The 24,209-nt window shown below is 39.1% G+C and overlaps 1 non-coding gene across 1 annotated transcript; it reads right to left on the reverse strand.

Annotated features, from left to right (window-relative positions):
• Window positions 1-22,405: 22,405 nt before the first annotated feature.
• Window positions 22,406-22,509, reverse strand: LOC112739985 (small nucleolar RNA R71). Its single transcript, XR_003170918.1, has one exon. It is a non-coding gene; the product is annotated as a small nucleolar RNA R71 (small nucleolar RNA).
• Window positions 22,510-24,209: the final 1,700 nt, after the last annotated feature.

Consider the following 24,209-nt stretch of genomic DNA (forward strand, 5'->3'; position numbering starts at 1 on the left):
GGTGTTGTGTTATTGGTTATTGTGTATATGTGAATAGTGTGAATATGTTTACTTTTGTTAGCTCTTACTAGTTTTAGGATTTGGTTTTCTTTGTCTCTTATTTGATTTTATTTTCATTTTTTCATCTTGCTATCATGAATTCTCACTTTGGCTATGAGTTTGGTTCTCACTATGTTGTAGGAAATGAGGGCTATAATGAGGATGTATATCAATGATGGGATATTCAAAGGTGGGAGGAGTCATATGCCTATGATCAATCTTCATGGCAACAACCTCCACCAATGCACTATGAACAAGAGCCATTCTATGATGCATACCAATCCAATGGTTATGGTGAGTCCCCTTGTGACTTCCAAGAACCACCACCATACACCTATGAGCCATATCCTCAACATAGCCATCTACCACACTCACAAGCCTCTTTTTACCAACCACCTTCATATGACCCTCATCCATATCCACCATTACAACAACCATATGAGCCATATGAACCACATATAGAGCCACCACCATTCCAACATCAAGATTTTCAAGAGCCACCTCTTCCATACTATTACCAAGATGAACCACCTCCAATGCATGACAATTTTCAACCACAAGATGAACACTACTTTCCACCGCAACCTCCCATGGAAGAATACTCATGTCCTTCAATCCAAGAGACATATGATCCTACTCATGATATCCAAAAGGAACAAGAGTCAAGGGATCGTCTCAAGGAAACATTGGATCAACTTCAAGCAACCATGGAGTGTGTTGTTCAACAAGTGGAAAGAATAGAAAATATTGAACCACCACAACTCTACCAAGAGGAACCACCTTCATACTATGAATCTTTCCCCCAAATTGATGAAACCTTCCATCCACCGCAACCTCCAATGGATGAAATCCTTGATATTCTTGTCCAAGGACAAGAGGAGATGAAAAGGGATGTGCGACAATTCACGGTCGCCTTGGACGAGGTGGTAAACCGGTTAGCATCCCAATGCTTGAACACTCAAGGAACTCCCATAGCTATATGTGGAGAAACAAATGAAGAGCATAACATGAAGGAGAGATTGGTGGAGAATGAGGGAAGTTGCTTTGTATTAGAACAATTGGAGGAAGCCATAATTGTTGAAGAAAAGGAAGAAGTGGTTGAAGACTTAGGAGATTCGGAGCCTCCATGGGAACATAGAATTGAAGAAAATCCCTCCAAGAAGGTTGAATTTGATGTCAAAGAGGAATGTGCACAACCTCCAAGGCATATTCCATATGAAGAATTGAATGGGATAGAGCAAGAATTGAGTTCCCTTGGTAAAAAAGATCAAGCATCAAGTCTTAGTGGTGAAGAATACTTTGAGCATGAAGAACCTTCTCCCATGGGATGTGGAAGCATCATTGAGGTAAATTTCTCTCACCCTCCCATTTATGATTTAAGTAAGGGAAAAGGCTTAGATAAAATTATTAAATAAAGAATTGAGATCAAGAGATCTTGTGAGGAGGTGGAGATCCTTAGAAAAAGGAGGATGGGAATTGAATACGCTTTGTCAAGATCCTTGGATGCTTCTTTACCTAAGTTACCATCTACTCCTTCATTTGAATGAGTGAAATTCATTTCTATTAGCTTTATTATCCCACTTGAATATGGTTTGCTTGAAACGAATGGCCAACTTAGGGAACTTTGTGGGATGAAGCGTAAGCAAAAAAGGTTTTGTGGTTGGCGTTGCAAATCAAGGCTCATTATGGTTGATGCATCAAACATGAGATATAAAGGTTGGAATAGTGCTCAACTAGATGGGTCTAGGAGGATTGTTGGTCACTTTATTGAGAATTCATCTTATTTGCCACCCGGACAGATTAATAATGATCAACTTCAAGACAGGTGTGAAAATAAAGTGTGGGATCCCGGATTACAAGAAGAGGATCAACTTTGGGAGCCCCAAGCTTGTGAAGAACTCCATCAACACTTGACTCAATCCATAAGAAATCTTGGGGCACAATGGAGAACCAAGCATTGATGGGAGTTCCAAGATAGCTTCAAGCACAAGCCGCCTTGAGAGGAGCTCCCCATAAGTCCAATTTAAGGACAATAAACAAAAGTGCTAGGTGGAAGACACCCTACCATGGTAACTTCTTTTCATTTTCTCTTTTTGTACATATTGGTAATTAGTTTAAATTCATGTACTTGGTTGATTTGTTGAGTATAATTGATAGTTTAGTATGTTAAATAAGGTTTTATGTTGTTTTAGTAGTTGTTTGGAGGTTTGGAATGCTTGGATTGGTGCAAAAACATAGAAAAAATTTTGAAAAACAGAGCACCATCCGCGCGTACGTGCACATCAAGCATTTTTGCCTACCTACGCAGACGCGTCATGTACGCATACGCGTGGATTTAGAAATTCCACCCCCAAGCCAAAAACCCGAGAGTTGTGCGAACGTTGCGCGTGCATTGTGCCTTTGGCACAAAACAACTCGCGCGTACGCACACATGACGCGTACACGTCACTCTTGAAATAAGCCATCAGCGCGCACGCGCCATGTACGCGTATGCTTTGAGTCCATTGCAACACCATCCACGCGCGCGCCATGTGCGCGTACGCGCGGATGTCCTTCCTTCAACACATCTCTTTTATTCTCCTCTTTCCATTTCTTTCCTTCTCCTCTTCTTCCCTTCTTCTACCCCTCATCCAACACTCCCAAACACCATTGATAACCATTTATTTTAGTTAACTAATTAGTTAGTTAGTTAGTTAATTAGTTAGTTTTAGTTAGTTTTCATTTCATTTTTCTCTTTTCCATTGTAAGTGTTGGGTTGTTATTCTTGTTTACCATTAATTGCTACTGAGTATTAAAAAGGAATGTTATCTTAACATCATTATATTTATAAACTTTGTTGGATTCTATTGTTGAGGTTATATTTTGCTACTTGGTTGATTTTTCATGCTTACCTTTTAAGAATACCAAGTGATGAAAATTGCCTTCGAGCTTGTAACTCTTCTTGAATTGCATGATTTGGCCACCATGTGATTTGAACCCTATTCTTTGATTAGGCAATCTCTTGACATTGGATGGTGTACATTTATCTTAATGCATTGTGCTTCATGATCATATGCATCCATATGCTTTTAACTTGAATGCTCTCATGCTTCTTTAATGCTTGTTTTACCTTACAAGTTTACTTAAAGCATCTCAAGCACACTAGAATAAGTGAAGTGCATGCTTCTTTTGTGACATTGCTTTTTATGCTAATGTGTGTTCTAAAAGGTGCCTAATTTAGAACTCACATCCCTACTTTCATAAATGTCACACCAACTCACTCACTCAATTCTAGTGATTAGTACCTCATCCCAACAATGTATGCTTCTTTGCTTTTGTATTTTCTCATCTTATGGTGTTATTTTCTATTTTTCATGAATGATGCACCACAAGTAATAACAGAAGCGGAAGAAAGAACACGCAGCACCGGTTGACCTACCAGCTGAAGGTAGCAATCCGGAGAGTCGCCGTACCCCCTTGCTCATCTTTGAATGCACCGAGGACGGTGCAAACTTTTAAGTGTGGGGAGGTCGTCCGACTGGTCGGCGATTTTGGGTGATAAATCTCTAATCCCAACACTTCTGCATTTCATTTTAGGTCTTTAGGATTTTTGTTTCATTTTCTTATTTTTGCATATATATACATAATAAGCTTAGTCAAAATAATGAGGTTCTTCAAGATTTCTATCTATAGGGAACCAATTGATTTGAGTGAAAACTTTTCATAGGACTTGCTTGAATTATATATATTGTGGAACATTTTTTTTTGAGCTAAGAACACAAGCTTGTGAGATTTGAGCCTAATGACGTGGTTACATCTTATAACCACTTATTTTCCTTCTTGTGTGCATTATTCTCTTTCTATGATTGTAATCTTTGATTTGTTTGATTCTTTATGTCCATTATTTTGTGTACTCATGCATTTATATGATTGAGGCCATCATTTCATTTAGCTCACTTACCCAAATAGCCTTACCTTTTATCTTCCATTGTTAGCAACTTTGAGCCTATGCTTAACCCGCTTGTTCATAATTTTAGCACATTACAAGCCTTAAAGTGAAAAACAATAAAGGTCCTTAATTTGGATCTTTGATTGGCTTAGACTAGTGTGTATGTGTGTATTCAAGTGTGAGAAACTTGGGACATTGGTTGAATAAAGAGGGTAGTTTTATATTTTTGTTGTAAATATTGGGAATTGGGTACATGCTCATGTGTAAGGAATGTATAGACCTTATGCATTGATGTTCTTGTATATAGTTTGAAAGAAAAAAAAGAGAAAAACAAAAAGAAAGAAAAGAAAAAGAAGAAAAAAATAGAAAAAGAAAGAAATAGAAAAAGAAAGAAAAAGAGAAAGAAAGAAATAAAAAAAAGGACAAAAATGCCCCAAAGTAAAGTCAATAAAAATCAATGTATATGTGTTGTGATCAAGAAAAGGAAATGCATGAGTATGTTGAAAAAAAGTGAGAAAATGGGTAGTTAGGTTAGTTTTGAAGTTGTATAGGATGTCATAGGTTAGGTGGGAAGTCTAAGCTTATCAAAGATTCAAATTTCAAGCTCACTTGACCAAATATGCATCCTACCTTGACCCTAGCCCCATTACAACCTAAAGAAAAGACATCATGATACTTGTATGCATGCATGAAATATATGTTGATTGTTAGATGAAAAACAAATCTTGGAAAGAATGATTAGGGGAGAATTAAGAGAATCAACCCTAAACACTTGAGCGAATAGAGTGCAAACACATCCGATGAGGGTTTGATGCTTAATTACATGTTTTCACCTATGATCATCTTTTTTCATGCAAGTTTGTAAAAATATTTAATAACTCAATTCAATTGTGGATTAGACTTGCTAGTCCTTAGCCCTTGTGCATATATGCTTCTTGGGAATTGATTTATTTTGACTAAGCAATTACATTCATTTAGATAGTTGCATATAGGTATATTGCATTTAGTTGGATTTCATTGAATAAATGTTGATCCCTTTACTTTCTCTTGGTTTAAGCATGAGGACATGCTTGGTTTAAGTGTGGGGAGGTTGATAAACCCCATATTTAGGGGTTATCTTGTATTGATTTTAGGGGATTTTATCACCTTTTACCCACATTTATTCAATGAAATAGCATGGTTTCATGATTGTCTCCCAATTTGTGCTTAAGTGTGAAAACATGCTTTCTAGGTCTTTAATTAGCTAAATCTAATTCACCTTTGATTCTACTAGATGCCTTGATTTGTTTGTTAAGTGATTTCAGGTTGAAAAAGGCTAGGAATGAATCAAAGGAGTGAAGAGAAAAGCATGCAAAGTGGAGAACACATGAAAAAGCCAAAGATTTAGATATCTTCATCCACGCACACACACACTGTACGCGCACGCGTGGATCACGAAAATGCAAGGGACGCGCACGCGCACTGTACGCGTACACGCCGGTGGGCGCACGTGATTTTTTAATAGAAAACGTGCCCAGCGATTTCTGAGAGCTGTGGGGCCCAATTTGCAACCAACTTTGGCACCAAAATGCATTTAAAGGACCAAGGATTGAAGGAAATCAACACTTAGCATCATTTAAACTCATTAGGATTAGATTAGAGTTAGTTTTAGAGAGAGAAGCTCTCACTTCTCTCTAGGATTAGGATTAGGTTTTAGATCTAGATTAGAAACTCTTAGATCTAGTTTAATTTCATGCTTTGATTTACTTTTCTCTTTGTAATTCTTCTTCTTCTACCTTTCCTCTCTCTAGTTTAGCATTTAGTTCTTGTAATTCTCTACTTTTATGTTGATGCACTTTTGTTCTTCCATTTTCCTTTTATGCAATTTATGATTCATGTTCCTTTATTGTTGATTTGATTTTTTGTTGTTTAATTTCTTGCAATTGAGTAGTGTAGATTTACTTTCCTTGCAATTTTATGCTTTTCTTTTATGCCTTCCAAGTGTTTGATGAAATGCTTGGTTGAATTTTATAGTAGAATTTTATGCTCTTGGCTTGGGAAGGTAACTTAGAAACCCTTGAGTTACTAATGTCCAAGTGATTGACGATTGGGAGGCATTAACTCTAGATCTCACTAATTGAATTGGTGGAGAACTAGGACTTATGGACTTGGATTGACATAGCTCATTTGACTTTCCTTTATTAGTTAGAGGATGACTTAATGGGGTTGATCCTTGCCAATTCTCATGTTGTGGTTAGTGATTAGGATAGAGATCCTTGACCACCAAACCTTGCCAAGACCTTTGTAGCTATTAGTTTATTTCATTGTCATTTACATTTCATGTCTCTTATCCCAAAAACCCCAAAACATAGCTCATAACCAATAACAAGACACTTTATTGCAATTCCTAGGGAGAATGACCCGAGGTTTAAATCTTCGGTTTATAGATTTTAGGGGTTTGTACTAGTAACAAACAAATTTTTGTATGAAAGGATTATTGTTGGTTAATAGATTATACTTCGACGAGATTTCATTTGAGAATTCTAAACCGTCAAAAGTCCGTTCATCAGTGTGCTCTCACTGGCATTCAACGCCAGCTCTGTTAGCTTATTGGGCGTTGAACGCCCTTGCTGTCCACCCTGACTGGCGTTCAACACCAGTCCCTCTAGCATTCTGGGCGTTGGACGCCTAGCAGGGGTGTCCTTGCTGGCGTTTAATACCAGCTTCCCTGGGTGTATGGGCGTTGAACGCCCAGTAAGGGCTTCCTCACTGCCGTTCAGCGCCAGGCTTCCTGCCATCATAGGCATTGAACGCCCAGTGAAGGCTTCCTCACTGGCGTTCAATGCCTTCCAAATCTCTTTAGACTCGGCTTCTGCCTCAGTGGAAGGTATCAGATTTAAACTTAAACCAAGATCATACAGGGCTTTGTCAAAAATGATCTTTCCAATAATCCATAGGATCTGAAAGCTCCAAAGATCTGGCATCTTCTTTGGCAGCTCAAACTGAATTAGGATACTATACTTCTTAGTAAGTATCTCTATTTCATCTTCCCTTAGGTCCTTCTTTTCAAATACCTCTATAAAAGAGATATTAACTTGCAGTTCCTTAAAGGATGCTGGGGAATGAGCTAACTGCTCATTTGCTAGTTCTTTCTGCATGCCAAGGAAATGTGGCTCTTGAGGTTCTTTCATCTCTACAAGAGGGAGCGTTGTGATCATTACAGACTCCTCTTGTACGTCCAGAGAGGAATCAACTTGAGGTTCCTTCTCTTCTGTAAGGGCGTGCTCAATGGAAGTCTCAGGATCCTCTTAGTCCTTGCTTGCCTTAAGTCCCTCAGTGGCATGCTCCTGAGGTTTGGCCTCCTTGGCGAAGACTACTATCTCACCTTCTTTTAAAGTTTCCATGTCTAGAACTTCTATCCTAGCTGGGGTCTCCTCACAGGAGTATAAGTGCTGGTTATTCGCAGCTATCTCAATGAGCTCATCTGCCTCTTCATATGTCTCTATTAGGTCCAGAGAACCACCTGCAAAGTGATCTATTGTCTCCCTGGCCATCTCAAAGATAGCTTTATAGAAGATGATCGTCTTGCCCCATCCAGACAACACATGGGGGCAATTCCTGAACATCAATTTGTACCTCTCCCAAGCATCACGGAGAGACTCACTCTCCTTCTGTCTGAAGGTCTAGACATCTATCACAAGCTTTGCTAGTCTCTGTGAGGGAGAGAACTTGTTCAGGAAATTGTTAATAACCTGATCCCAGGTGTTCATACTTCCCCTGTGTGCAATATCCCACCAATCCTTTGCTCGATCTTTTAGAGCAAATGGGAATAGTTTTATCTTGTGGAGTTCAGGGTCCACTCCATTGGTGTCTGTAGTGTCACAGAACTGCAGGAAGTCAGTAATAAATTTACTGGGGTCTTCCTGTGGATGTCCGTGAAATTGGAACTTCTGCAACACTAATGTAATATGTTGTGGGGTGATCTCAAAGCTTCTTTCTCTGATAGGAGGTACATTGATATTTTCTCCATAGAAATCAGGGTTGAAGCCACCAAGCACCTTTCTTGCCTCTCTTCTAGGTTCGGCCATGTCTCCCTTTTCTTGTTCAAAGTTTTCTGAAAGGTCTCTTCCGGAGTGTTGTGCTTTAGCTTATTATAAACGCCTCCTCAGAGTCTTCTCAGGTTCAAGATCAAGAGTCAAGAGGAGTCCTTTATCCCTGCTCCTGGTCATAAACAAGAAGAAAAGAAAAAAAAAGAAAAGAAAGAGACTGCCAATAGGCAAGAAGCTTATCCTTAAAGTCAGAAGTAGGGAAAGAAGAAGAAGATAAAAATTAATATAAAAATAAATAAAATAAGTAAAGAAAAAATACCTTGGATAAGGGTAAAGAAAGGAAATCACAAGAAAGTTTTCTGTGCCAATTGGCAAGAAGCTCCAAGTGAGATGTGAAGAAGAAAGGAAAGAAGATAAAGAAGTTGAGGTAGACCAAGAGTCGAAGGAAGTAGAATTGAATGAATAGAGATGAGAAGAGAAGATGTATAAATAGAAAAAGTAAATAACAATTAAAATATTTTTTATTTTTATTAATTAATTTAATTAATTAATTTTTGAAAATATGGCTAACAATTTAAAAATATTTTAAAATTGGTTAGTGAATTTTTGAAATAAAAGAGAGAAAAGAGAGAAATTTTCGAAAATTTAAGAGAGAAGAGAGTTAGTTAGGTAGTTTTAAAAAAAAAAGAGAGAGGAAGAGAGATATTTTTGAAAATTAAGGAAGAGAAGAGTTAGTTAGGAGGTTTTGAAAAATAAGAGAGAGAAGATAGAAGTAGTTTTCGAAAATTTGAGAAGAGAGAGTTAGTTAGGTGGTTTTGAAAAAGACGAGAGAAAAGATAAGATATTAATTAAGAAAAGATAAAAAAATAAAAATAAAAATAAAAGATAAGATAAGAAAAGATTTTAATTAAGATAAAATAGAAGATAAAATAAGAAAAAGATTTGAAATTGAAATTTAAAATTAGAAAAAGATAAGATAAGATTTTAAAAAGTTTTGAAAAAGATATGATTTAAAAATTAGAAGTTAGAAAAGATAAGATAAGAAAAAAGAAAAAAAATAAGATTAGTAAATTGATTTTGAAAAAGATAAGATGAGATTTTTGAATTTTGTAAAGATATGATATGATTTTGAAAAAGATAAGATTTTTTTTGAAAAAGATATGATTTTTACTTTTGAAAATTTTGATTTTCGAAAACTTGACAACTAAGAGAAGATAAGATAAAATTTTAAAATCAAAATCTGAATTTTTTTTAATATTTTCGAAAAATTAGTTAAAATTAAGTTAGAAAAATATATTTTTTTATTTTTTGAATTTATTGATGAAAGAGAAAAATACAAAAAAGACACAAGACTTAAAATTTTTAGATATAGCACTCCTTTATTTTCGAAATTTTGGAGGGAAACACTAAGGGACAGCAAACTTAAAAATTTTAAGATCAAAACACACACAAGACTTAAGAACACCTTGAAGATGAACAAGAACACGAAGAACAAAATTTAAAGACTCAAAGAACACAAGAACACAAAAAGAACACCAAACCTAAAATTTTTAGAAAACCATAGCAAAGTTTTCGAAAAACACAAGAAAAATAATAAGAAAACACCAAACTTAAAAATTGAAACAAGATTTAAACAAAGAAAATATTTTTGAAAAATTTTTAGAAGGAAAGACTCATAAAAATTGAAAAACACAACAAGAACAAAAACAAAATACTCAAAACAAGAACAAAGATCAAACAAAGAAAATAAAAATATTTTTGAAAATTTTTTTGAATTTTTTGAAAATTGAAGAAGAAGAAAACAAAAATTAAAGACTCAATTAAAATAATGTAAAATAAACTTACCTGATCTTAGGAGCAAAACAATCCGGCAGTTTGTCCAAACTTAATAATCCCCGACAACGGCGCCAAAAACTTGGTGCACGAATCCCCACACCTTCGTATAGCTATACCAGCAAGTGCACTGGGTCGTCCAAGTAATACCTGAGCGAGGCAGGGTGATCCCACGAGGATTGTGGTTTGAAGCAAGCTATGGTTATCTTGAAGGTCTTAGTCAGGCAGATCAGAAGGTTGTTGGATTGATAGAGTGAAAAAGGTCTAATATATAAACAAAGATTTAAACTAAGTTGGCATGTAAGGAATAAAGCAAAAGGGGTAGAAAATACTAATAGAAATATGGTTAAGGATTGGAGTTGCTTTATCTTTCTGAAATAACTCCAGTATTACTGCTCTCTTTACTTGTGAGTGATTTCTTCAATGGCAGGCTGTATGTGATTGACACTGGTTTGAGCAGCTGCCAATACTCCTCCAGATCTGAACCCCAGGTTCAGTGCGGATCCATCTCTACTTGAGGGTGAAGCACGTACACTCCATTCTCCTTTATGATCCTACTAAAAATGCCACAGATAAGGTCGGATCTTCCGGATCAGAGAATGCTATATCTTTGGGTTCTAGCCTTTACCACAGAGACTCTAATCTCCCCGGAAATCGGCTGAACTGATGTCTCGAGAAGTCCCCAACGAAGTCGTGGATTAGCCGTCTGAGAGACGTATATTTAAGCTGTTGGTTCATCATTGTCCGATGAAAGATGCACTCTGAACCCATGTAGAATGTGATAACCTTATGCCAGTTCAACACATTCATATTGATGAAGAATGAATATACATCTTTGAATTAATCAAACACGGATCGAAGAGAAACAGTAATACTTTTATTAATTCATAGGACTCAACAGGGCTCCTCTCCTCAACCTAGGAGGTTTAGAAACTCATAATGAAGAGAAAATACAATGGAAAAACGTGAATAGAGCTGAATGATGTAAAAAGTGTATGAATAACATGAATCTAATCCCTTAAATACTAAACAAATGACTAGTAAGGGTAAAACAGACTATTTAGTGCTAAAATCCACTTCTGGAGCCCACTTGGTGAGTGTTTGGGCTGAGATTTGATGAGATTCACGTGCTTTGAGGCTCCTTGGGTGTGGAACGCCAGCTGAGGGGTCCTTTCTTGGCCTTTGGATGTTGGGCTCTGCTCTTTGGGCGCTGGATGCCTGGAAGGGGGCAGGAAGCTGGCGTTGGATGCCAGTTTTGGGCCTTCTAATCCAATCCAAAGTATGGACTATTACATATTTCTGGAAAGCTCTTGAAATCAGCTTTCCAAAGCCATTAACAGTGCTCTATTTGGACTTTCGTAGCTCCAGAAAAGCTCTTCTGAATGCAAGCAGGTCAGATCTAGACAACATTTGCAATGCTTTCTCTGTCTCTGAATCAGACTTCTGCTCCAGCTCCTCAATTTCAGCCAGAAAATACTTGAAATTTTCCAAAAATACAAAAAACTCATAGTAGAATCCAAAAATGTGAATTTAAAACTAAAACTTAATAAAAACTAAATAAAACACACTAAAACTATATGAAAGTGATGCCAAAAAGCGTATAAAATATCCACTCATCAATTGTCTAAAGCAATCTGGACAAATATGGTATAATCGTCTTACTGAGTATCTGGCCAAAAACAGATTTAAGAATGATGATATCTGCACATGTATTTTCACAAAGAAATCTGCATCTGGATTCATCATAATTACTGTGTACGTTGATGATTTAAATATCATTGGAACTCCTGAAGAGATTCCAACAATTATAAAAACTCTAAAAGAAGAGTTTGAGATGAAAGATCTTGGAAAGACTAAATTTTATCTCGGCCTGCAGATCGAGCAAACAAAAAATGGGATCTTCATTCATCAAACAACATACACAAAAAAGATCTTGAAGAGATTTTATATTGGATAAGTCACATCTGTTAAGTACCCAATGATCGTAAGATCTTTGGATGTGGAAAAGGATTAATTCCGTCCTAAGAAAAAGAATGAAGATATCTTTGGTCTTGAAGTACCATATCTTAGTGCTATTGGAGCGCTAATGTATCTTGCTAATAATACAAGACCTGATATATCATTTGCAGTAAATTTACTAGCAAGATATAGTTCCTCTCCAACCAGAAGACATTGGAATGGAATAAAACAAATCTTTTGATATCTTCATGGAACGATTGATATGGGATTGTTCTATCCATATGAATCCAAGTCACAATTAGTTGGCTATGCTGATGCTGGATACTTGTCTGATCCATATAAAGGGAGATCTCAAACAGGATACCTGTTCACATATGGTGGAACAGCTATATCATGGAGGTCCACGAAACAGACGATAGCAGCAGCCTCCTCTAATCATGCTGAAATTCTAGCGATATATGAAGCTAGTCGCGAGTGTTTTTAGCTCAGGAGTTTGATCCAATATATTCTATCATCATGTGGATTGATTGACCATTAGATAGCTCCAACTATCCTATTTGAAGATAATACAGCATGCATTGCTCAACTTAAGGGTGGATACATCAAAGGTGATAGAACAAAGCATATTTCTCCCAAATTCTTCTTTACTCATGATCTTCAAAATCAAGGGACAATTGATGTCCAACAGATCTGCTCAATTGACAATCTGGCAGATTTATTTACAAATTCACTCCCAAAATCCTCCTTTGAAAGATTGGTACATCAGATTGGGATGCGCCGATTTCGAGATATAAAATAATTTCGGCAAAAGGGGGAGACTATACTCTTTTTCCCTTGGTTAGGTTTTTTTTCATTGGATTTTTCTTGACAAGGTTTTTAATGAGGCAGTCTCCATCACAAAGGATTTTGTACTATTTTTCCTTCACTAAAGTTTTTTCCCTATTGGGTTTTTCTTTAGTAAGATTTTAGCGAGGCATAATTGAACTGGCGAAAAATTGCCGATTAAGAATTTAATATAGAAATAATGTTGTGAGTACAGCTCTTAACCAACAAAAATTCTGCTTATCAATTTAAAAGGGTTGTCACAGATTTAGAATAAAAATACTGGGAGTAGGAATCCTAGGTCGTCTCCCAACGAGTTGACAAAAGAATGCTATTTTATTAGTCAGAAATTTTCTGAGAAATTTTAAGAGTTAGAGAACGGAAAAATAAATGATTGTAAGTTAAAGCAATGAAAATTAACGAGAGAATTTATATAATCAAAATAAAAGCCTTGACCAGGAGAAGATTAATCGAAAGTTCTATCCTTATTGGATTTTCTCAAGTATGATAGTAAAAGGTTGTTGTTTTTACTTAGTTAACCCTTACCGAATAAAGGAAAGTTAAGTAATTAAGCTAACTCTTATTCATAAGTCATAATCCTCTCCTATGGAAGGATTAGCGTTAGTGACTAGAGAATTAGCCAACAACTTCTAATTAAAACCAACACTTGAGTATTCCAACTCAAGGGTCTCCTTTCAATCAACTCCCAAGTCAAGTTGGGAGTCTACTCCATTGACATGAATACAACGTTCACAGACATATAAAGGGAATAAAAGGAAGACATGATAACCCAAATAAAATAATAACTGAAAATTAATTAAGGGTAAAAATAGTTCTTTGCATTAATAAATCCCAAGATAAAAAAACATACGTATCTGAACAGGGTTAATAGGTAATTAAAAGAGTAAAGGAATAAGAAAACAAACTAGAATAATGAAAACTTCAACGGAGGTAGTGACTCTTCTCAATATCCAAATCAAAAGAATAAAACTCTAAAAACTATCAATGTGTAGAAACCTAGAGGAGGTAGTATATTCTCTCCAAGATTCAAAACTAAAAGCTAAAACTATGCGAATGAGAATGTGTGTTGAGTCTCTACTTGTCCCCTGGCTCTAGTCTATGTTTCTGGGCCGAAAACTGGGTCCAAACTCAGCCCAAAATCGCCTCCAGTATTTTCTGCGATTTCTGTAGGTTGCGCACGTCACGCGTACGCGTCAGTCACGCGTACGCGTCGATGGTCATCTTTGCGTGTCACGCGTACGTGTCAGGTACGCGCACGCGTCGCCGTGCAAACTCCAATTCACGCGCACGCATGAGCCATGCCTGCGTGTCGCTTCTCGCTGGTTATTTCCTTTATTTTTTGTTTTTCATACCCTGGGTCGGGCTATCCGACCCGGGCTGCTTAGCGACAAGTCGACCGACCTCTTCAGGTCAGGACTACCCGACCTCTTCTCAGAGAGCTCGACCAAACTACCAGGAAGGCCCAATAAGGGCCCGAACAGAAGAACACGACCCAAATCCAAAGGCAGCCCAAGCCTACAGAGATAAGGGCAGTTCCCTTGAAGATAAGATGACCTCATTCAAAGATAAGATAAGATAAGATAAGATAACTATCTTATCTCTAGAAAGGTCACTCTACACCATTATAAATACACTGGAGCACCCAGGTATAACTCATACTCTGATTCTACTAAAAACCTACTTAATACCCTTGCTAACTTAAGCATTGGAGTCCCTTGCAGGTACCACCACCCTCTGGCGAAAAAGGATCAGCATCATCATCAAGTCCCACTAGTCGGACACGGCGGCTCTGGCCACCACCCACAAGTCAGACACATCAGCGCCAATCAGCACAGAAGATCTCGTCCGAGATCGACCAACAGTTTCAGGTAACCGTCGAAACATTGGCGCCGTTACCGGGGAACCTAGAAGTCATTCCATCCACATGGCGGACGACCAGGACAATGACCACAACTCTGGTTTGGTAGACAGAATGCCAAACAAAAACGCAGATACTACACCGAAAGATACTCCTCAACCTAACAAAGACAAAGATTCACCAAACGTGGAAGCCATAGAGGCACTTCAAAACTGCCTAAAACAACTCGAAAAAGAGGTGGAGCATCAACGAGAAGCTGAGAGAGACCTACAAAGGGAAGTTAGGCGGCACCGCGAGTTAAAGGACGAGCTCCTAAAACTCAAAGCAGATCTCAAATCCAAAACAAACCGATCTGGTCACGAAGATAGCCCTTGTAAAGACCAAGACCCATTCACCAGAGAGATCATGAGGACCAAAATCCCAAAGGACTTCAAAATTCCTAACATGACTCTATACAATGGCACAGCAGATCCCAATCATCACCTCAGTAATTTCAGAAGTCGAATGTACCTCACCGATGCCTCAGATGCAGTCCGCTGCAAAGCCTTCCCGACTACTTTAACAAAGACAGCGATTAAATGGTTCGACAATCTACCCCCTAGGTCCATCTCAAGCTTCGACGACTTAGCCAAGAAGTTTCTGGCCAGGTTCTCCATCCAAAAAGAGAAAGCTAAGCACGCCCCAAGCCTATTAGGAATCAAACAAGGAGATCGGGAAAGTCTCCGCAGTTACATGGAAAGATTCAACAAAATATGTCTGGACATACAAAGTCTACCAACAGAGGCTGCCATTGTGGGTCTCATCAAAGGCTTGAGAGAGGGACCTTTTAGCCACTCTATATCAAAAAAATATCCCACATCTCTGAACAAAGTGCAAGAACGAGCAGAGAAGTACATCAACATGGAGGAAAACTCTCGACTAGGAGAGACCTCAAAACTCGGATTCTCATACTCCTTCCGAGATAAGGATAAAGAGTCCAAAAAGAAATAAGATAAACATGTGGAAAAGATCAAAAAATACCACAATTACACCCCTCTTCGGGTATCCCTTATGGACGTCTACAGAGAAGTTTGCCATACTGAAAAAATACCCCCAGCTTGACCACTCAAAAGCAAAAAAGGAGAACGAAATCGGGGTGAATATTGTGAATACCATCGAATCTACGGACACTCCACCAACGAATGTTTCGACTTAAAAAATGTCATAGAGAAATTAGTAAGAAAGGGAAAATTAGATCGATACTTAGCCAGTCGAGCTGAGGAACCAAGAAAAAGAAGAAGGGACGAAGATGTCGGACGAACTGAACGACCACCTCGTACCCCGGACAAAAATGTCCACATGATAAACGGAGGATTCGCAGGGGGAGGAATCTCCAAATCATCTCGCAAAAGACATCTTAAAGATGTATATCATGTCGAGGGAAGAGAGGAAGCACCCGATATCCCCACAATCACTTTTACTAAAGAAGACACAGCCAGCATCATCTCGGGACATGACGATCCCATGGTCATCACTATCATATTGGCCAACGCAAATCTCCACCGCACATTGGTAGACCAAGGAAGCTCGGTCGACATCTTGTTCAAAACTGCCTTCGACAAACTCGGCCTGGAAGAAAAAGAACTCAGAGCATATCCGAACAGTCTGTTCGGGCTGGGAGACACTCTAATCCAACCACTTGGGTACATCTTACTACACACGACCTTTGGAAAAGGAAACCGGTCAAGGACACTCAATATAGAGTACATTGTGGTCGACGTGAGTTCAGCTTACAATGCCCTAATAGGTCGGACAACATTAAACCAGCTCAGCGCAGTAGTCTCGACTCCACACCTGTGCATGAAGTTCCCAACCACAGAAGGAATAGCTACAATAAAAGCAGACCAGAAGACAGCGCGCCCCTGTTATTACCAAAGTTTAAACCTCAAAGGTAGAGGAGAAGAATTCCACACCATCGAACTTGGTGGAGTTCGAGGGTGGGAAGAACTCCGTCCACAACCCGAAGGTGAAGTAGAAAAAGTCCATATCAGAGATGTCCCAGACAAAACAACCAATATTGGCACAATCCTAAAAGGAGACATAAAAGAATCACTAATATAGTTTTTAAAAGACAACGTCGACCTCTTTTCATGGAAAGTCGCAGACATGCCGGGCATAGACCCAAAGTTAATGTGCCACAAGCTGGCAGTTTACCCAGGATCTCGGCCAGTACAGCAGAGACGCAGAAAGCTCGGACCAGAACGATCCCAAGCTATGGAAGAACAAGTACAAGCTTTACTGGAGGCCGTATTCGTAAGAGAAGTTAAGTACCCACTATGGCTAGCTAACGTCGTTTTGGTGAAAAAATCAAATGGGAAGTGGCGGATGTGCACCGACTACACTGATCTCAACAAAGCCTGCCCAAAGGATCCCTATCCACTCCCAAGTATCGACACTCTGGTGGATGCCTCCTCCAGATATAAATACCTCTCGTTTATGGACGCTTATTCGGGGTACAATTAAATCCCGATGTACCCACCCGATCAAGAAAAAACTTCATTCTTAACCCCAAAAGCAAACTACTGCTACATCATCATGCCTTTCGGACTCAAAAACGCGGGAGCTACTTATCAGAGATTAATGAATAAGGTCTTTGCAGACCACATCGGGAAAATCATGGAAGTCTATGTGGACGACATGTTAATAAAAAAGCAAAGTGAAGAGACGTTACTGTCCGACCTCACCCAAGTATTCAACATTATAAGAAGGCATGGCATGCGACTCAACCCTGCAAAATGCACCTTCACAATAGAAGCCGGCAAATTCTTGGGTTTTATGCTCACACAAAGGGAAATTGAAGCAAATCCGGATAAATGCAAGGCTATACTCAATATGAAAAGTCCGACCTGTGTCAAAGAGGTACAACAACTCAACGGAAGACTGGCAGCCTTGTCCAGATTCCTAGCCGGATCGGCAATAAGATCCCTACCCTTCTACGCCACTCTAAGGAAGGAAAAGAGATTTGAATGGACAACGGAGTACGAGCAAGCCTTCCAAGATTTCAAAAGATTCCTGGGACAACCAGCTATCCTAACTCAGCCACGGGAAGGAGAACCACTTGTATTGTACCTCGCAGTAGGCAATCGGGCAGTAGCCTCAGCACTAGTCCGAGAAGATGACAATGGGCAACAGCCTGTATACTTCATCAGCAAAGCACTACAAGGATCCAAACTAAACTACCAAAAAATAGAAAAATTCGCCTATGCTCTCATATTAACATCTCAACAACTTCGTCCATACTTCCAAGCCCACATTATCAGGGTTCAGACCAACCAGCCCATAAAAGGCATTCTGTAGAAGACAGATTTAGCAGGAAGAATCTTACAACGGGCAGTCAAGCTATCTGAATTCGACCTTCAATATGAAGCTCGGACAGCCATCAAATCACAATATTTGGCCGACTTCATTGCAGAATTTACAGACACCCCAGAAATCCCTACAGAATGGAATCTCTATGTAGAGGTTCCTCAAACAAAACTGGAAGTGATGCAGCTGTGATAATTAAAAGTGACCAGGGAACCCAAATCGAACTTTCCCTCAAATTCGGGTTCCCTACCTCAAACAACCAAGCCAAGTATGAGGCATTACTAGCTGGTTTGAAGCTGGCTAAGGAGGTTGGAGCTCAAAAGCTTATCATCTTCAGCGACTCACAGGTAGTCACTTCACAAATAGCAGGGAGCTACCAAGCCAAGGATCCCACCATGAAAAATTACTTGAACAAAACCAAGGAACAGCTCGGACAACTCGGGGAATATGAGATCCGCCATATACCCCAAGAATAGAATGCTTGAGCTGATGCACTCTCAAAATTAGCCAGCACCAAACCAGGGGGCAAAAATAGAAGCCTCATCCAAGAGATGCTGCAGAACCCATCAATCTCAGAAGAAGAAAAAATCCTAACCATAACAGGTCTGGGTCAAGGATGGATGACTCCTATAATTAATTACCTCAAAACAGAAGCACTACCTACAGATAAGAAGGAAGCAAAGAGGTTAAAACAGGAGGCACAATACTACACCATCATAAATGATACTCTATACAAGAAAGGGATTTCGACACCACTATTAAAATGCGTATCGACTTCTAATACAAAAGAAGTTTTAAAAGAAGTACACAGTGACATCTGTGGCAACCACCTCGGAGCACAGGCACTCGTCAAGAAAGTACTCCGAGCCGGATTCTATTGGCCGACCTTACAAAAAGAATCAACAGAATTCGTGAAGACATGTCCACCATGTCAAAAGCATGCCAACTTTCACATCGCCCCCCCAGAGGAGCTCATCAGCGTAACCTCACCCTGGCCATTCGCAAAATGGGGACTCGATCTTCTCGGACAAAAATAGAATAATGAAAGAAGTTATCAAAAGTGATCCATAGAAAGGACCTGACGAGGTCTTAATAAAAATGGATTGCTAAAAATAACTAAAAGACTGGCCGACGTAAATCCCTGGAAAGAGGTCTAGCCAGCCCTAAAAAAGAGGATTACTAAAATAACTTAGAAGGGCCCGACATGATGAAGTCGGCCTAGAACAAAAAGTTATAAAAGTAATCCCTGAAAGAGACTGATGAGAGAACCTTTGCGTGGTCTAGAAATTTGCGGATAAATCCTTGATGCCAAGGCATCTTAGGCTAGTTTCACTAGCATTTTTCTGTTAGTTTTAGTTGTTTTATGCATTTTCTTGAGCTTAAAGTAACCAAGAATGGTTAAATGAATAACAAAGCAATGAACCATCCAAATAGTATGATTTTGATGCAAATTCCATGAGTTTTAGTTATATTACTTGAATGCTATGAATGGAAGAATTCTCATGAAATTTTGCAAGACTTTGATGAAATTGTTTGGATGATTTCAGGGAAGAAGAGGCTAGGCAAGGAAGCAACAAAATCAATAAAGGAAGCTTGAATATCACATGTGGAGTTTAAGTTCCAGTTTAAGCTTAAACTGGAGCTTAAACGCCAGAATCATGAAGGCTAAGAAATGCTGAAACTGAAGTTTAACCTCCAGTTTAACCTTAAACTGGAGGTTAAACGCCAGAATGAAAGTCTCACCAAAGAAGCATTTCCACGTTTAACCTCCAGTTTAACCTTAAACTGGAGGTTAAACGCCAGAATGAGAATGCCACTCAGGAAGCATTTCCACGTTTAACCTCCAGTTTAACCTTAAACTGGAGGTTAAACGCCAGAAATGGGAAATGCACCAGGGAGCCATTTCCACGTTTAAGCTCCAGTTTAACCTTAAACTGGAGCTTAAACGTGTTCGACCAAGTTTTCTCCTCCAGGGTTGCTTTTTCCATTTCCACGTTTAAGCTCCAGTTTAACCTTAAACTGGAGCTTAAACGTGTTCGACACCTCCAGGGCTACCTTTCTCAGCTTCCACGTTTAAGCTCCAGTTTAACCTCAAACTGGAGCTTAAACGTGTTCGACCTCCCAGATGGCTTTCTCTATCTCCACGTTTAAGCTCCAGTTTAACCGTAAACTTGAGCTTAAACGTGTTCGACCTCCAGGGCTGCCTTTCCTATCTCCACGTTTAAGCTTCAGTTTAACCTTAAACTGAAGCTTAAATGTGTTCGACTAAGTCACCCTCCAGGGCTGCCTTCTTCCATTTCCACGTTTAAGCTTCAGTTTAACCTTAAACTGAAGCTTAAACGTGCTTCCACAAAAGGCATCACTGGAAGTGTCTGGCGTTTAAGCTGCAGTTTAAGCTTAAACTGCAACTTAAACGCCACTCTTGGAAAAGGTTTCTGGGCCAAAAATATTGCGGTTTAAGTTAGTATTTGAGCACAAACATTAACTTAAACTTACTCTGGTATGAAACCCAATTGAATATCATGGTTTATGGGATTGGGCCTGAAGGATTGATGAGTCTGAAATTTCAATTTATTGAGTCATGTGTCATTATTTGATTATCACTAAGTTGGCTCAATGAATGTTACAGAATTTGGATCAACAGCCTCATCAAGATTATGGATCATAAACCCAAGGCAAAAGGAAAGCAGGGAGAGGCCTCAAAGCCCAAGAAACACAACAGAAGCTCAATATAGAAAGTGTATAAATAGGATAGAATTTAAGTTAGGAAGAATTTTTACCTTTTCATTTTTGGCTAGTTTTCATATCTTTGTAATTGAATTCAGAGCTATGACTCACTAAACCCCCTTTCATTGGGTTAGGGAGCTCTATTGTAATTCAATGAATCAATAATAGTTTATCTTCTTCTTCAATCTTTTCTCTTGAATTTTGTTAGAAAGCTTCTCGATCTAATTCCATTGGGTAGTTGTCTTGGGAAAGAAACTACCCATAATTGGAATCCTTCGGAACCTTGGGAAAGGAATGGAGGATTCATGCTAGAGAAGCTTTCTCACAGTGAATTGGATTGGGGTTTGGATGGATATTGTGACATGTAATCCTACCAAATTGTGGTTCATGAAACTGTGTGGTATAATCAGTGATCGAGCATCATCTCTTCTTATGAACATTTAAACCAAGGGATTGGGAATTTGTTTGTTTTTAGAGAGAATTGGTGAGCCAAGGGATTGGGATCCAATCATATAAGATTGCCAAGCAAAATTCAATGAACGCATTGGTTGAGGAAGAGATAAACATGTTTTGATTCGGAGATCTCAATATCTCCTATAACCCAATGAATTCCCCATTTCTGATTTCCACTTTCTCTTTACATTCTGCAATTAAATTCATGCAATCACCCCCATTCCCTTTTAATTTCAGCAATTTAGCTTCTGCTCTTTACTTCATGCAATTTAAGATTCCGCCATTTCAATTTCTTGTCATTTACGTTTCCCGCCAATTTTACATTCCGCAATTCTCATCTAAATTTTGATTCTGCTCAACTAGAACACACTTCTAATCCGAATTGCTCACTCAACCAATCCTTGTGGGATTCGACCTCACTCTATTGTGAGTTTTTACTTGACGATAACCGGTGCACTTGCCGGAAGGAATTTTGCCGATCGTGCAATTTCCTAAATCGTGGCATAACAAGTTTATGCGCATCAAGTTTATGGCGCCGTTGCCGGGGATTGGTTTTCGATTGACAATTCTCAAATTGGAAGTTAACTAGATTGAGCATTTTTTTTTGTTTTGATTAATTCAGTACAAGTTACTTGTTGAATTTTAATTTCTGCACTCTGTTACATGCTTTCTTTCTTTATGCCTTTAAATTCAAGCAACTAACTCACTGACTCACTAACTGTTTGAATTAATTCCTCAACTGCTCTAACCATACTCTTCCATTAACCAAGAGTATTTCACTTGTTTGTTGCCTGTGCTGTGTTCTTGTATGACAGGTAGGAGAGGAGAGACATCAACTCCTCCATATACCGAACCAGAGAGGACCCTTCATAGACTTAGAAGGGAAGCAAGAGGGAAGAGAGTACTGGGAGAAAAGGAATCTGAAGGAGAATCTGAGGACAATTTTGAGGAAGCTTTAGATCTCAACATGGATAGAGAAGTTCACAACCATGAGAGAGCTGATGGAAACAATGCCATTTCTGAGAGGAGGGTTCTTAGTTCATACATAAACCCAACCTCTGGGAATTGTGGTAGCAGCATCCAGAAACCACCCATTCAGGCCAACAATTTGAGCTCAAACCACAGCTAATATCACTTGTGGAGAATCATTGTTCATTTGGTGGAAGTGCTAATGAAGACCCAAACCAACATCTCACAAAATTCCTGAGAATTTGCGACACTGTGAAGTCCAATGGAGTCCAGGAAGATGCCTATAAACTGCTTTTGTTCCCATTTTCACTTAGGGACAAGACAGCTAAGTGGCTGGAATCATTCCCAAGGGGGAGCCTAACAACCTGGGACGAGGTGGAAAGCAAGTTTCTGGCACGTTTCTACCCCCCACAAAAGGTCAATAGGCTTCGATCTGAGGTTCAGACTTTTAGACAACAAGATGGTGAAACTCTCTACGAGGCATGGGACAGATTCAAGGATTTGACAAGGAAATGCCCACCAGACATGTTCCATGACTGGGTGCAATTGCATATTTTCTATGATGGACTGTCTTATGAATCAAGGAAGGCTGTAGACCATTCATCAAGAGGTTCATTGAACAGGAAAAAGACTGTGGAAGAAGCCATTGAAGTGATTGAGACAGTGGCTGAGAATGAGTACTACTATGCATCAGAGAGACACAACACTAAGGGAGTCATGGAGCTGAACCATGTTGATACAATTCTAGCCCAAAACAAGGTGTTTGCCAAGCAACTAGCAGAGCTCACCAGGAAATTAGAAACAAAACAAGTGGCTGCAATACACACACAAGATCAAGAGGAAGAAAGTACTGAAGGAGGTGATTGGGAAGAGGCTAATTATGTAGGAAATCAACAAAGGCAACCATATGATCCACATTCCAACACTTACAACCCAGGCTGGAAAAATCACCCAAACTTTGGGTGGGGAAACCAGCAAAACCAACATAACAAGTCCACATACCAAAACTCCAACCAAAGATCATACCAAGCCACACAAAACACTTACTCTCAACTACCATATCATGGCCAAAATAATCAACCTACCCAACCTAACCCGAACCAACAATTTCAAGATCAATTAAACAGGATAGAAGGAGTGCTGGCACACATGGGTCAGGACATAATTGAATTGAAAAGCTTCAGGGATGATGTGAGATCTACCTTAAGAAACCATGGTGAAAAACTCAAGAGGATGGAGTCTCAAGTAGGAGAGCTATCTCAACAGGCCCCCAAATCAACTGCAGTGTTCCCTAGTGACACAGAAAAGAATCCTAAAGGGGAACAAAAGGGAGTGAGATGGGAAGAATGCAAAGCCATCACCATATTGAAAGAAGTCTCAGAAGAAGAAGGAATCAGATCCTCAGAACAGGAGCCAGAAATCTTGAAGGAAGGTGTGGAGGAAGCTAAGCAGGAAAGTGAAACTGAGCAAGCCAAGGGACTGCAAAAAGGCACGATGGAAACATACCAACCAAAAGCACCATTTCCTCAGAGGTTAGGAGGAGGTGAAAAAGGGAAAACCTATTCAAGGTTTTTAGAGACATTTAAGTCTCTCCATATCAATATTCCCTTTCTTGAGATTCTCCATCAAATGCCTACACACATCAAGTATTTAAAGGAATTGTTGAGCAAGAAAAGAGTTTTGAAGGGAGGACAAACGGTAACAATGAACAAAGAATGCAGTGCCCTCGTCAAGAAGGACACAGTCTCTAAGAAAACAGACCCAGGAAGTTTTCATATCCCTTGCATCATAGGGGAAACAAAAATTGACAGAGGATTCTGTGATCTAGGAGCTAGCATAAATGTGATGCCTCTAACTCTTATGAAGAGGCTACAACTGAATGAGGTGAGATCTACTGATGTAATCATACAACTGGCTGACAAAACTCAGAAGCAAGCTGAAGGGGTAGTTGAGAATGTGCTGGTGAAAGTGGGGGATTATTACTTCCCCACAGACTTTGTCATTTTGGACATGGAGGAAAGCTACTTACACCCTATCATTCTGGGCAGACCATTTCTAGCCACTACTAGAGCGCTCATAGATGTAGAACAAGGAGAGCTAATTCTGAGAATACATGATGAACAGCTCATTTTCAAAGTTTTCAAACCTGCATCTGAGCCTGAACCAGAACCTGAAAAGCCTAAGGATGATAGTAGCCATCTGTGTTTGGAGGAAAGTAATCCAGCAG

Source organism: Arachis hypogaea, chromosome 13 (assembly GCF_003086295.3).
Source record: "Arachis hypogaea cultivar Tifrunner chromosome 13, arahy.Tifrunner.gnm2.J5K5, whole genome shotgun sequence".
Classification (NCBI taxonomy): domain Eukaryota; kingdom Viridiplantae; phylum Streptophyta; class Magnoliopsida; order Fabales; family Fabaceae; genus Arachis; species Arachis hypogaea.